At 35.7% G+C, this 6780-nt stretch overlaps 1 long non-coding RNA gene across 1 annotated transcript; it reads left to right on the top strand.

Annotated features, from left to right (window-relative positions):
- The first annotated feature begins 2299 nt into the window (after window positions 1-2299).
- Window positions 2300-6465, top strand: LOC121217976 (uncharacterized). Its single transcript, XR_005914256.1, has 2 exons — window positions 2300-5589; window positions 6243-6465. It is a non-coding gene; the product is annotated as an uncharacterized lncRNA (long non-coding RNA).
- The last annotated feature ends 315 nt before the right edge of the window (window positions 6466-6780 follow it).

The raw sequence follows: 6780 nt of genomic DNA on the forward strand, positions 1-6780 counted from the left end.
AAGTTCTTGTTGTAGCCATTACCATCCCTGCTAGTGGCCTGTTGCTTTTCAACCGACAAAGCCTATTGTTTCAAACCATCATTAAAACCAATAGTAGTCTAGCCCTTCATAGAATTAATGGGCTTAGGCTTACGGGTCTGGCCCTTAGTGTGATTCCCCACTGACTAGCCTAAATTTTCTTTTCTAATCATAACAGTAGTTGGATTTTTGCCTGTTGAAGACTTTCCTTAAGAACCTGTCAAAATGGCTTTCCCATTCCTCTTCAATTCTTGTTGTATTTCATTATTCAAACTTTCATCCGTTGAATTCGCCTCTAATCCTGCAAGGGATTAAAATCGAGATCCCATTATTTTCTCATCAAAAATACTGTTTCCTTTTTTATTTCCTTCCGGAGTGGCGGGTCTAGTCTGCCGCTCCTCCAGCATCCAAGAGCCATAATCCCTACCTCCGATCATCGTAGAATTTGGAGATGCTTGAATCGTTAACTATACCTTATTCATCGGCTTTATGAGATGAGTGGTATTCGGATAATTTTCTTTGTTATGCCTATAGTGTCCACACGAGAAACAGACCACAGGTAAGTTCCATATTCGATCTTTTAGAGGTTGCCACACACTACCGTGTGTCTTAAAAATTTTGGGTGCAAGTTGGTTCACACGGGCACAGAGAGTTACAAGGCCGTGTGACCGTGAGCTACACGGTCACAGATAGTTATACGGTTTGCACATACGGATGTGTGGAATAGTCACACAAGTGTGTGGATAGCCACACGACCATGTTTGGAGTCACACGATCTGACCTAAGTCACACCACCTGGCCACACTACCGTGTGACCCCTATTTTCACAATTTTTCATAATTTTCTCAAAAATTTTTTGATTTATTTAAATCAATCTTCGATTGCTTTTTAATCATTTTTAGGGCTCCGATAGCTTGATTTAAGGCCCAAATGTGTATGTTTGCTATGATTGGAATTTATAATTAAGTTGAATTATGAGTTCTATTTTGAATTTAAATGTTCTATTTTGTACAGTAATATTCTGTAACCCTAATCTAGCGATGGAGACAAGTTAGGGTTTACACTTAGTGGTATCAGAGCTAGGGGTGAGCATTCGATCGAATCGAATCGAAAATTTTTAAGTTAATCGAGTTTTTGAATCTCATTTTATCATCTAACTTTATTTGAAGTTTTCTCGAATCGAGTCGAGTGAGATAGAATTCGAATCGAATCGAATATATTTGTTCGAGTTAAAATTTAAAAAATAATTTTGGGTTCTTGTAACCACTGTCACCCATCGTAATAAAATTTGTCCACCTTAATCAAATTTTTTATTAACTTTTATCACCTCATAAATTATTTATTAATTTTTTATATACTAGTTAGCTTCTTTGCTTGCTTAGTTGTTTCAATTATCTTCAGATTCTTGTTACTATATATTTTGAAATTAAAAAATATATTAAATGTAAAAATATGATTTTTTAATAAAAGTTATTTTAAAAATAAAATGTAAAATTGATACTAATATAAAATTTTAACACGAATATTTTATGGCATAATTAATAATTCAATTTTAATATAAATATTCAACATGACTAAACAATTCAATAATATAAATAATATAAAATGTGAAATTTAATTTAATAATATAAATAGTAGATATAAATAAAATTATTACTATTTATGTTTAGTAATTTTTTTTGGATAATTTTAATTTTTTATTTGAGAGTAAAAGGTGAGAAGTAAAAGTTTAGGGGGAAAATAAAAAGTTTTGGAGAATAAAAGTTTGAGGGAAATTAAATAGGGGAGTAAAATTTTGGATGGAAAATATTAAAAAAAATTTGAAGGGGGGAGGGTTTGGGGTAAATGAGAGGTGGGATGGGAAGAGAATAAAAGTTTTAGGGGAAAAGTGGGAGGGAGTAAAAATTTTGGGGGAAAATAAAAGGTTTTGAGGGTTTTTGGGAGTAAAAATTTGAGAAAAAGTAAATGGGAGAGTAAAATTTTGGTGGGAAATAGATTTTGGGTAGATTGGGGGGTTGGGAGGGGAGGGGAGTAAAAGTTTTGGGAGGAAAGTGGGAAGGAGTAAAAGTTTTGAAGGAAAAGTAAAAAGGTTTGGGGGTTTGGGGTAAAAATGTAAAATATTATAGTTTGATATTCGAATTATTCGAATTCAAAAACTCAACTCGATTCGAACTTGATATTTGAAAAAAAAATTTGAGTTGATTCGAATAACTCGATTAACTCGAATAACTCAATTTGTTTAACTCGAAATTTGAATTTTTTTTAATTTTTTCGAGTCGAATTGAGTTTTGCTCACCCCTAATCAGAGCTATAATTTAGTCGATTCTCGGGCTGAACATAGCTAGTATGGAGTATAGAATACATCCCATCTTATAACTTGTGATAGTGTGATATCTTCTGACTTAAATTGAATTATGTTTTCATATAGATAAAAGTTGTCATCCAACCGAGCTGATTCTTATTAAGTCGAAAGTAATGTGCAAGCCTCCGTTCAAGGAGCACTTAGTAATTGGCCCATATCTGAGGGCTGGGAAAGTGAGGCGAAAGAAGTCTTATTCTATATAATGTCTGAATGGTTTTTTGAGTTTGTTAGAACAAGCCCAATGGCTCAACAACCTCCACCCCCTCCTATACCCCAACCAATCCCCATTTATTCCTCAAGGTTTGGAACAAGTAAGTGTGAATAGACCTTCGGTTGACAAAATTCGTAAATATGGGGTAAAAGAGTTTCGTGGTACCGCAGAAGATGATCCAGAAAAAACTGAGTTCTGGTTAGAGAATATTATTAGAATTTTTTATGAACTGTCCCGTTCTCCTGCTGATAGTTTGAAATGTGTGATATCGTTGCTAAAAGACTCAACGTATCAACGATGGAATACTTTAATAGCAGTGGTACCAAAAGATCGTGTGAATTAAGATTTCTTTCAAACCTAATTTAAAAATAAATACATCAGTCAAAGGTATCTTGATAAAAAAGGAAAGAGTTTTTAAAACTAAAGCAAGGTTGTAAATCTGTAGCGGAATATGAAAGAGAATTCGTGCAACTCAGCAAATATGCTCGGGAATGTATACCAACAGAAGCTGTTCTGTGTACCCGGTTTGAAGATGGTTTAAACAAAGACATCAAATTATTGGTGGGGATACTGGAATTGAAAGAATTTGTGGTTTTGGTGGATTGAGCGCATAAGGCTGAAGAACTTAGCAAGGCTAAAAGAAAGACAGATTCTGAGGTTCGTGACACAGGTAAATGACTGATAGGAAATTCATTTTCATCTCCATCAAAGAAACTGAAAGAATTTTATGGTCGTAAATCAACTCCATCTGGATTTTCAAGAAAGGATAATGGGAAACAGCAAACAAGTTTGTGACCCGAGGCTACCTCTATACCGAGTGTGTGAAGTGTTCGTAATAGTAAGCCTGAGTGTCAACAATGCAATAGAATACATTTCGGAGAGTGCAGATTGAGAGATGGATCGTGCTTTAAATGCGGTTCATATGATCATTTTCTTCGATACTGTCCTAAAAGGTCTGATAGAGAGAAAGCTCAAAACACACGGTTGAGTAACATAGATGCGAGAGAGAGGCCATCTAGAAACAATGCTAATGCGGGAAATAGTCGTAGTGGACGGGGAATTAAGAGCAGAACAAAAATTCAGAAAAAATGGTCTATGATCTAATTTAATTCTTAGGAGATGAGTAACCAAATAATTTGGGAAATACTCCATCCAAGCTTTATTTCCTACTACCCTATCCAGTCTTTCAAAAAGATTACCTCGATGCCACGTAAAAGGAGGACCCTGAAAACCTAGATCATGTAGTTGAGATTTATCCATAAACTCACCAAAGAACTAATATTTGTGCCTTTTAACATGACCACCTTTTTTTTCTTCCGAAGAGAGGATGGCATTAAAATTGCCAATGGCCATCCAAGGGTAATACCCAAGCGGGATAGAAAGACTTAAATCTTTCCACAAGATTTTCCTTTTTTGTCTGTCAAGGCTTTCATAGACAAAAGCAATAAAGACCGAATGTGGATGAAGATTGGAGTGAATACGAACTAGAATAAATTGAGGATAGTTACCAACCACCTCTAAATCAATCGAATTATTCCAACCTATCCAGATACCACCAGAAAACCCAATTGCTTCCACTGAATGAGATTTATCCCATCCCAATTTAGCGATGATTACATCATCTTTAGCCCCACTGACTCTTAGTTCAAGAAGACTGATTATATCCGGCTTATACTAATTATTATATTCACGAAAAGCTCGCAAAAATTTATCAATCGCACACCCCTACACATTTTAGGATAAAATAAACAAATTCATAATAATAATTAAAATAAAAAGAAAAGAAAGCTTATCTTATTGGCGACCGGTAGAAGAATTCTCCACCCGCTCTCCCTCTTCCATCAATAAATCTTTAGCAAATTGCCCATCAAGTTCTAGCGCGATAAGTTCCGCTGCCCTCTTCAAAGAATCGGTGAAAAAATTTGAAAATTTTCAAAATTCTTGATGCGATTACCCGTCCCATTTAAAGTTTTGTTTAATTTCCAACCTCCTTTTAAACCTGATACTTTAGGTCAATGTCCCTTATTAACCTCTTTGGATAATTGATTTCCAGTCAAAATAACATTGCCCCTGACCTCATTGCCGACTAGTTCAGAAAGGATGTTCTTTTTTAATACTACCGCTAAGTGATTTTTTGGCATCCAGTATACCTTCCTTCACCCCTACATCGAAAAAAGAATTATCCTTAAAGGTAAGATTAAAATGCACCACGTGTTCCACTTGAATTTCATTTGAACTAGGGGATTCCAGCTTCGCTGTTCCTGCAACAGAACCATTCGATGAATTTGAAAAAAAAAACGGAGAAATGGTTACAGAGGTACCAAGTTTTAAAAACTGATTTGTTACGCCAACACTGGCCTATGGCTTGCTAAGGTCTTTTGAGGGCCTTGGGGCGTTTGCTTCAAAAGCTGTTGAGCGGTGAAGTTCTTGGTACAGCCATCACCATAGTTGCTAGCGGCCTGCTGCTTTTCAGTCGTCAAAGCTTGTTGTTTCAAACCATCATTAAACCCAATAGTGGTCTGGCCCTTCATAGAATTAATGGGCTTAGGCTTGCGGGCCTTGCACTTAGTGTGGTTCTACACTGGCTGGCCTAAATTTTCCTTTCTAGTCATAGCAGTAGCTGGATTTTTGCCTATTAGGGACTTTCCTTGAGAGCCGGTCAAAATGGCTTTTCCATTCCTCTTCAATTCCTGCTGTATTTCCTTATTCAGACTTTCATCCGTTGAATTCACCTCTAATCCTGCAAGGGATTGAAATCGAGATCCCATTATTTTCTCTTCAGAAATACTGTTTCCTTTTTTGTTTCCTTCCGGAGTGACGCACCTGGTCTGCTGCTCCACTAGCATCCAGGGGCCATAATCCTTACCTCTGACCGTCGTAGAATTTGGAGATGCTTGAATTGTTGACTCCACCTCCTTCACCGGCTTTGTGAGATGAGTGGTATTCAGGCAGCTTTCCTTGTTGTGCCCATAGCATTCACATGAGAAATATAACACAAGTAAGTTTTCATATTCGATCTTTTGGAGGTTGCCATTAATAAAGAGCTTAGAAATCAATGGTTTCCTTAAATTGACATAGACAACCATATTAGCAAAACGACCCCTCGCCCTGCTACCAATGTTGAAATCCAATTTGTTAATTTTTCGACCATTCCCCCAATCTCCATTAGGATCTGCTTTTTGTATAGGTGGTTGGGAAGACCTGGGAATCGAATCTAGGTAAGAACCATATAAGGGTAGAGTAGCCCAGGGTTAAAATCAATTGTCCAAGGCTGGACTGTTAGGTATTGGTTGAAAATTAACCACGGACCCTGGGATAAAATCTTTTCATAGTCTTCGGCCCTTTGGAATTTGGCTAAAAAATATGCATTTTCAATATCCATTAATTTGAAAAGGCTTAGACAACCTCCAAATTCCATATAATCTATTTTGTTAAGTCGTAAACCCGATGTTCCGTCCCAGCATCTTGAGTACCACAGAGGTAGCCATTTCCTTTTCCACTCTCCGAGAAATCAATGGAGAGAATACCATTAACAACTGGTTTCTTGACATCTTGTTCCAAGAGGGAAAAACTATCATCAACATGTTGGGTACCACTTGCATCTTTTTGTTCAATAGTTTCTTTTCCCACTAACAAATCTTTCCAAGACAGAGAAGGCATTGGTGAAGGCTCCACAACCATCACATCCTCTAGGATCTCATTCGATTCCTTGAATCGGACCTTCTTTGTGTTTGGATCTTCGGGAGGAATATCTTCTTCTCCATTCCTATCACAAGAAGAAATCCAAGAAAACGAGAGCATAGTCGAAGTCTAAAGGATGATGGATAAAATGATATTTAGTCCTTAAATTTAGTAATTTTTAAAAATTTGATTTTGGGTTTTTTTTTTTGTTGGCATTAGTCTCACATCCATAAATCTAGATTATGTTAAAATTTAATGACCTAAAACTTTAAAATTTTACCAAATCATCACTTGAAAAATTTTGAATATGTATTTTTAAATAATATCTTAATATTAATTTATATTTTTAAATGATAATGTATCACAATATCAGAGTGTCATGTTATCACATTTTAATGAAATCTTAGTTCAAGATCAAAATAAGAAAGTTGTCAAATTCTGAGAAAAAAAAATCAAGAATCTCTTTTAAATTTTACCTGATTTACAAACTAAATATTTATTTATCGCA

Source organism: Gossypium hirsutum, chromosome D05 (genome assembly GCF_007990345.1).
Source record: "Gossypium hirsutum isolate 1008001.06 chromosome D05, Gossypium_hirsutum_v2.1, whole genome shotgun sequence".
NCBI classification, from domain to species: domain Eukaryota; kingdom Viridiplantae; phylum Streptophyta; class Magnoliopsida; order Malvales; family Malvaceae; genus Gossypium; species Gossypium hirsutum.